The 7,938-nt window shown below is 42.8% G+C and overlaps 1 pseudogene; it reads left to right on the forward strand.

Moving 5' to 3' along the window:
* Positions 1-4,119: 4,119 nt before the first annotated feature.
* LOC136637358 (5S ribosomal RNA) lies at positions 4,120-4,237 on the forward strand (annotated as a pseudogene).
* Positions 4,238-7,938: the final 3,701 nt, after the last annotated feature.

The raw sequence follows: 7,938 nt of genomic DNA on the forward strand, positions 1-7,938 counted from the left end.
ATAAAGATGGGTCACCTCATTTTGCCCATACATCCTAAATATTTGACATTCTAGGAACTTCTGCTTCTTTTATTTTCTTTAACAACCTATGTACTCACATCTGCACAAATTAATAGCATATTCTGTATCCTCCGGGGCTTGGTAAGTGTCAGGCACCAGCAGTGGCATAGCTAAGGAGGTACAGTGGGTAGCAGTTGCACAGGGCAACAAGCTTTAGAGGGGCAACAAGCTGAACTTGATATTAGTGGCCAAAACTGTGAAAACCTTGGTATGTACAAATAATACTATAATGTTATATATCATTTGAAAGCAATTTAATGCTGAATGCAATGAAACAAATCACATTGGAATGTCTGTATTCTATCAAAAGTTAATATAATAAAATAAAAAATAGATTTAAAAAAAGGTTATGGCCAAGGTTGGCTGGGAGGTGCAGAGAGAAGGCTGAATGGGAGAAGCTGGGAGGTGTGCAGCGCTTTCCTCTGCTTGGGAAGGAAGGAGCCAGCCTGCTCCTAGTGGAGGGTGTGTGTCCAAATGCCACAGCCTGCATGCCTGGGGGGAATAGGGGTGGCATCTGCATGTTGGGCTGTATGTCTATGAGCATGATCCCATCTGCTTTGGGGGTGAGTTGTAATCTTGCTCTGTGTGGCTGCAATCCTAGTCACACTTTCCTGGGAGTCAAATCATTGACTCAAATGGGACTTACTTCTGAGTAGACCTACATAGGCTTGGGGTCTGTGTCAGCTTAACCAAGGATCTTTACCTTTCTCTTTTTCCTCCCCCTTCAAAAAGAAAAAAAAAACCACTCTTGATGGCTTTGTCTCCAAAAATTGATTAAAAAATAAAAATACCCATTCCTTTTCAGCCATCCCCCTTTTTCCTCCTGCCTCCTTTGGGGTGAGGGGTACTCTGTTGGCTGCTATTGTAAGATAAAAGGCACAATCCTAACCAGCTCTACTCAGAAGTAAGTCCTATTGTGTTCAGTGGGACTTACTCCCAGGAAAGTGAGGTTAGGATTGCAGCCAAACAACCTCTGGGTCTCAGTTTGCATCAGTTTACAATTAGCAGATACACACAAAACAAAGTCTTCCCCTCCTCCACCAAATTCATCACTTCCACCCTCCCTTTCCAAAACCCTCCAGGTGTGCTGCTAACAAACTCAGGGCACAAGCCTAACCAGGTCTACTCAGAAGTAAGTCCTAATTTGTTCAATGGGGCTTGCTCTCAGGTAAGTGTGGTCAGGATTACAGCCTCAGAGTGCTGGCAGGTTTTTTTTTTGTTTGTTTGTTTCTAGTGTATAATTATAACACCTTCATCCCCATTTTGGGGGTAACTGAGGTGAGGTGTTGTAATGGGGAGCCATGGCCAATGGCCACAAGGATCAGGGGAGCCATGGGCCAGAAAAGTTTGAGAACCACGAAGGTAAGGGAACAAACATTCCCTTACTTTGAGGAGGCCTCCATGAGTGACACCCAACTGCTGGATGCAACATATGTCCCACTGGCAATGCTATGCCAGTGCTGGAAAGTACTGACATTAGGGGTTAGGATTATGCCCTTAATTTCATTTTGTTGTGGAGGGCGCTACAAAACCTTAGCTATGCCATTGGCCTGTTTTTCATTCGTTTAAAAAGAAATATTTTTAAAGTATGGATGTGACATCACATCTGGAAGTGACTTCACTTCTGGGGCTTCATTTTGCACTCCGCACTGGGCTACACGTTCATTAACTACACCACTGGGCACCAGCTAGTCACTTTTGGGAAAGCTAGGTGTCAGCCCAAGTGGATCAGAAGCAAATCTCAAACAGAGAGGAACAGCAGCAAACAGGGAGGCAGGTGCATAAGGAAGCAAGGCACGGATAAGAGTTCAAAACAGCAATCTGGGAAAGGGAACGGTCACTTAAATTCCATACACTAGCAACACATTGCAAAGACTAAGGGCCCAGCCCTGCTCTTTTCCCTGCCCTGGCGTGCAGCCATGCCAAAACAGGTTGTGCTGCCTGCTATGGTGGGGGAAGGATGATCAGGGAAGGGAAAACATTTTTCCTTACCCCTCTGTAAGCCTTCCAACCCGTGATCAGTCCCCTCAGACATGCACCACCTCTTCTGGTTACACAGAAAAAGAAGCAAACCCCAGTTCACCTATGTAGCTTCAGTTACACCTGGAGAGCCAGCCTCAATTCCAGGCTTTGTTCAAAAGAGCATTATGTTCATCCCTGCTGGTGCAGATAGTCACAAAATTTAAAAAGAAATGGACATCAATGAAACAGGCAGAACATTTCTCATAGTGTCAGTTTTGCCCAAATGGCTACAAATTGCAAGCCAGTACAGCAAGTTCTCACTTAAAGTTGTCAATAGGTTCTTGAAAACTGTAACTTTAAGCAAAATGACTTATAATGAAACCAATTTTACTGTGGGCTAATTGATATACGTAAGCAAAAGTTAAGTTTCTACAGTACAGCATATTTCTGGTCACGAAACAAAGACCAAAAACACTTCTAATATTAAACACCGAAATAAATGTGAGCTTTCCAAGCTGGATAAAACCCACACGTACACAGGAAGAAGGTGCAAACTTTACGCAGACAGTGGCCCTGGCTGGGAATCAGGTTTTTGTTTTGTTTTTGTCTTTCTCATCAACTTTAAAACAAAACTTATAATGAAACAACTTTTAAGTGAGGACTTGCTGAAGTTGATTGCTGCCCTGCCCCAGCCAGCCAGTCAAGTAACAGCACAGTCATATGTGTGTCTACTCAGATGTAAGTTCCATTGAGTTCAGTTGGACTTACTCCCAGGTTAACATGCATAAGATTGCAGCACAAAGAGAAAAGAATTTGTATCACCAGGCTTTAAAGAACTGTTATTGCTCTTTTTTTAAATCTAGTGTTGTGTTTTGACTGCTTTTTAGTGAAGTTTTAGGCCTGTGTTTTGACTATTTATTAATTAATGTCCCCCGGTCTGTGAGCTTTTTTTTAGCAGCAGGGTGGTGAATAAGTTTTAAAATAACTAAGTACTGGTTGAGGACAAAACTATGTACGATGAATAATTGTTGCACCAGTCACATCATGAGCCTGAAGTCAGTGGGAGCCCGATAATTCATTTCAGTGGCATCTGAATGGTGCTTCTTTCCCTCTAGGGTTCATGGTAGCTTAAGCAACATCTCCTTAAGCCATGACAACTTGTTTTGCCATGGAGAGCTTGTGCTATTTCAGTCCTTAATAGGGGAGGCCAATTAGTACATTACAGCACTCCAAGTTTTTTTCATTTACAACAGCCATTCTAAAAAGTTCCAAATCCTGCTAGGAGATCGGAGTGAATATCCTAGTCAGTGTTTCTTGGCTCTCACTAAGAAGGAGAGCCAGAGGCAAGCATCTCTGCGTTAACACTGCAAATCAATGTGGAAATAACAGTGTGTGTGAGGAAATCATGGGTGAGGAAGAATTTAAATATCTTAACAGATTTTCTTTTTTTCTTCTCTTTTTTTTCAAGCAGTGGAGAAAGTGAGTTTTGAGGGACAACAGCAAAAGAGTGGGAAACTTGGCTGTTAGGTGAACGATATTATGAAACATATCAAATGAGAAGCTAGCATGAATGCTACCTCAGCAAAAGTATGTGCACAAAATGAAAGGATCATTAATAAATAGCAAATGGGGATAATTAAAAAGATCTTGAGCGTCTCCTCTTCGCCACAAAAGACTTTCCAGATGCTCAAATGTTGTATTGCTCTCTTTGTTGCCAATGTCACAAATTGCATTGACGGTGAGCACAATATCTTCAGAAGCAGGGATTATTTTCACAGCTGCTCTGTCTCTTGGGAACTGGGAACTTCGTAATTGTGAAAACCATCTTTCAGTCAAGGCCTGACAGGAACCGCTAGGACTGAAGTCCTGCACATAGTCAGGTTCCTGGTTTCTCTTGCAAGAATTTCCTCACTCCCTGACAGAAGCAGCAGGACCATGCCCAAAATTCCAGCCAAATTGTGGTACTATAGTTACAAAAATGCTCACATACATGCTTCCTAAGTGATTCCCCTCCTGGCAACTACTGAAAGGACAGGTGCCTTTCAGCATGGGGTACAAACAGCGACTATACCCACATTGTGTCATTAAGCTAAGATAAATGACGTTTCCATACCCTGCACATGCCTGATCTCGTCTGATCTCAGAAGCTAAGCAGGGTCAGGCCTGGTTAGTACTTGGATGGGAGACCACCTGGGAATACCGGGTGCTGTAGGCTTATACCATAGTCTTTCGAGACTGAAGGTTGCCAACCATTCTAAACATTTCCAGGAAGCAAACAAAGACTGTGACTGCAACTTTTCACAGTTAGGAAGCTTAAAGACCATTTCCAGTGGGATTTAAGCAATTGCTCTATATGTAGGATTCAGGGCTGGCCTCTTTGCAGGGCCCCTTCTACTAATTTTTTTAGCTCTTAGCTTGAATGGAGCCAGACCAAGAAAAAAAAATCTGTTACGTCCGTGTAGGTGGATAGGACTCCTGTACCTTTCGTGATACAGTGTGCACCCAGCCCATAGCATTCCCTGACTCTTGCCCGTCGCTGCCCTGCCTGCAGCAGCCCACTCTGGAGTGAGACAGAGGAGAATGCAGCACTGGGAGCTGCGAGGGTGGGGAAAGAGCAAGGTATGCAAGCTGCTGCCTGCATGGCACCAATTTCGGGCTAATTGGGAGCAGCAGTGGGCAGAAGGGCAGGCCTCCACCATGCATGGGGCCCAATTGGGCAAAATTGCCCCAACTGCCTAAAAGCCGGCCCTGTGCTACTACAGTATTGCAGCATATCATTCTTTCCAATTATAGTTTCATGGGTTATAATCTCAGCTCAGCCTTGGCATCACTTCAGGTTACTTTTCTCAGTTTCAGCTGTTTGTTCAATGAGCAATGAGCTTGTAGGAAAATAATAATAATAAAAAGGACACATATGACACCATAAGGACATCATATATATGTATATGATACACAAGTAACACTTCCTATAGTCCAGGTCCATACTCTAGATGCACAAAAATAGGTACTGGATAAAGAATTCAGCATCTTGAGAATTTAGCAAATTACTTAAGAACAAGTTTCTAGTCCTTATGATGGCCAAGATTGGCATGAAAGCAGGCAGCCAGTACCAAGTGAAATCTGAGTAGCTGAAGAGATTTCCACTGATCCGAGAGCAAGATGTCAGTGCCTCACATATTAGCTCTTTGTTTCTCGTGACTAGCACAAGAACATTTAATTATGCAAAATGAACATACATAAATTATGCAAAATAAGCAAAAATAAATTATGCAAGATATGCAAATCTATTTGCCAATTTGCATAATTAATACTGGTCACAGAAATTAGGTTTCCTTGGCCTACTTTTATGGTTTTATATATAATTTTGATTTTATTTTGGACAGGACTATGTACAAGTTTTTTTTGGTTTTTTTTTAACAGGCCTGTATAAAATAACAAGCATTTGCTACAGCCTTCTTTCAATAGTGATATAGCTATCACTAATATTATCTTCTCAGTGCCCAGCAGTACAGACTTCAAAATGCCACAGCTGGATTTCCATGGGTCACCCTGATGGAAACACAACCATAGAACTAGGTGTCATCCTTGTGTACTCCTAGTGTGGGTACAGCTGTGGTTCTTGGAAGCAGCACAAGAGAAGACACTGACACCTCTACTGCACTGGCTCCTGAACGCCCTTTCTCAAGCAGGAAGCGGGGCTTTCAGAACTTGTACTAAGCAACATGTGATCAAAAGGCTGCCACCTAATCATGAAAACCAGAACAACTGCGCAACAGGGAGACCATGTTGTGTAGTGGCTAGCACATCAGACCAGCACATGCTTACATTTTAAGTCATAAAGCTACTTGGATGAGTTTAGGCCAGCTGCTAGCTCTCAGGTAACTTTCTTCACAGAGTTGTTGTGAGGATGACTTAGGGTGGAAAACGGTGGGAAAACGGTGGGAAAAATGGAAAACGGTCCATTAAATACTGCCCTAGGCTCCTTAGATGAAGGAAGTGCAGATACCATAAAAGATTTTCTAGTGTGGGTCCATGGCAGGAACAGAGAAAGATAGTTGTGCCCCATTCTGCAGATTCAGACAGCTTCTGAACTGTAACAGTGTATCCCGAGTCGGATTTCTATGACTGGTGTTGTGCCAGTGCCAATTGCATGCTGTCCTAGCAGACATTCACAGCCAACGTTTGGATTGCTCACCCTCCTTTTGCTCTCCTTTTTTCTTGGTAAAAATTCAGCAGCTCAGCTGGACTAATAGCCTGTACTAAAGTTCATCCCCAACGGATCTCCAAAATAATTGAAAAGGTGAAACTTAACCACACAAAATTGAATATTGGCTCCAGACACTCTGGCAGTCGCTGCTTTGTTCCCTTTGCAAGAGATACAGGTTTTCTGGTTCATCAACCAAAGCTCAGTTACAGAAGAAGCTATTTCGGTTTCTGCTGCCACTGTGTCCAGGATTTCTTTTAGTGGGCTGTTCTGGCTTTGCAAGGCAATAACATGAATTATATCTTCAGTTTCACAAAACCCTTCATGGCTTCAATCCTTTTCCTCTCCATCTTCAATTCCCCCAGCCATCCAAAAAGATACACACACACACACGGTGCTTTAATGTCATTAGCTAGCAAACGCAGCATCCAATTGCTATGGGCAAGAAATATATTTTGGCATTGTATATCCACCCTCCCAAAAACTATGGGAGAAGAGCTTTCTCCATGCATGAAAAGGGAAGAGATGGGCAAGAACATCCATCAGAAAAAGAGGTACACAAAAAGCATTAAGTTCACTTTGTCTGTCTTTGCTTGTGTGTCTTCTTTTATCACCTTTCTGCGTCTGAGTAATTATTGTGATGGGGGAAAGAAGTAGCTTGCAGTAAATGTTCCCAAGTAAACCAAGTTACAGCTTCTTCCCTATATCAGTCTTGTGTTCTGTCGTTTAACTTTACATGTTAATTTTATCCGTTCAAAACTAACGCCATATTTAAACACAGAAAGTTAACATTACCATTGTGGCAGTCTGAGGAGTGGCCTTGCATTTATTTATACCCTTTTTTGTTCTGTAGCTAAGGTATTTTTTACAAGGGCTGTGTGCATCCCATGCAGACCTGCACTGGGTATACAATTCTGCATTTGGAAAACTTCTGCCATATGGTATTGAGTTCAGAAAAGGAACCTCCAAGACCCTATGAAACAGCCTTATCAGTGGTGTCACTAGGGGTGCAGGCTGCACCAGGTGACATGCTTTGGGGGGGGTTGGGTTACATCACTACTGGCCAAAATTTTAAAAATCTTGGTATTTTTGAATAATGCCATCATGCTATATATCATTTGATGTGTGATCTCATGCAGAATGCAATGAAACAAACGACATTGAAATATCTCTAGTCTATCAAAAGTTATAGCCAAAAAACCAGTGGGGGCAGGGTGATGGTGCATCATCATGCCCACTGCCCATGGGAGGAGGTCCATTATGGGAGTGACACGCTGGCCTCCCACACCGGATGATGCAAACCCAAGTAAAGCCACTGGGCCTTATGCCAAGTCCAGTCCACTTTTCTACACAGACTGGCAGGGTATTTTATAACATGATCAAGAGATACCAAGGACTGAATCTAGGACTTCCTGCGTATAAAGCATACTGCACTGACTCTGTGCTACAGCCTATTCCCAAAAGCCAGCTTGTAACAGCCCAGTCTTAGGCACATCTACTCAGAAGTAAGCATTCTAGTCAATGGGGTTTACTCCCAGGAAAGTGTGCATAGGATTGCACCCGAAGTCTGCAGGTGCCTTGGCTATACATGTGCTAAATGAAACTGCAGTGGAGAGGAGTTTCACCAAAGCATGCTGCGTGGATCCTCATCTCTCGTATCTGCTTAGGAAAGCAGGAATGGAAAAAAGTATGTGTCACATGTAAACATGAAT

The sequence above is a fragment of the Tiliqua scincoides genome, chromosome 1 (assembly GCF_035046505.1).
Source record: "Tiliqua scincoides isolate rTilSci1 chromosome 1, rTilSci1.hap2, whole genome shotgun sequence".
NCBI classification, from domain to species: Eukaryota; Metazoa; Chordata; class Lepidosauria; order Squamata; family Scincidae; genus Tiliqua; species Tiliqua scincoides.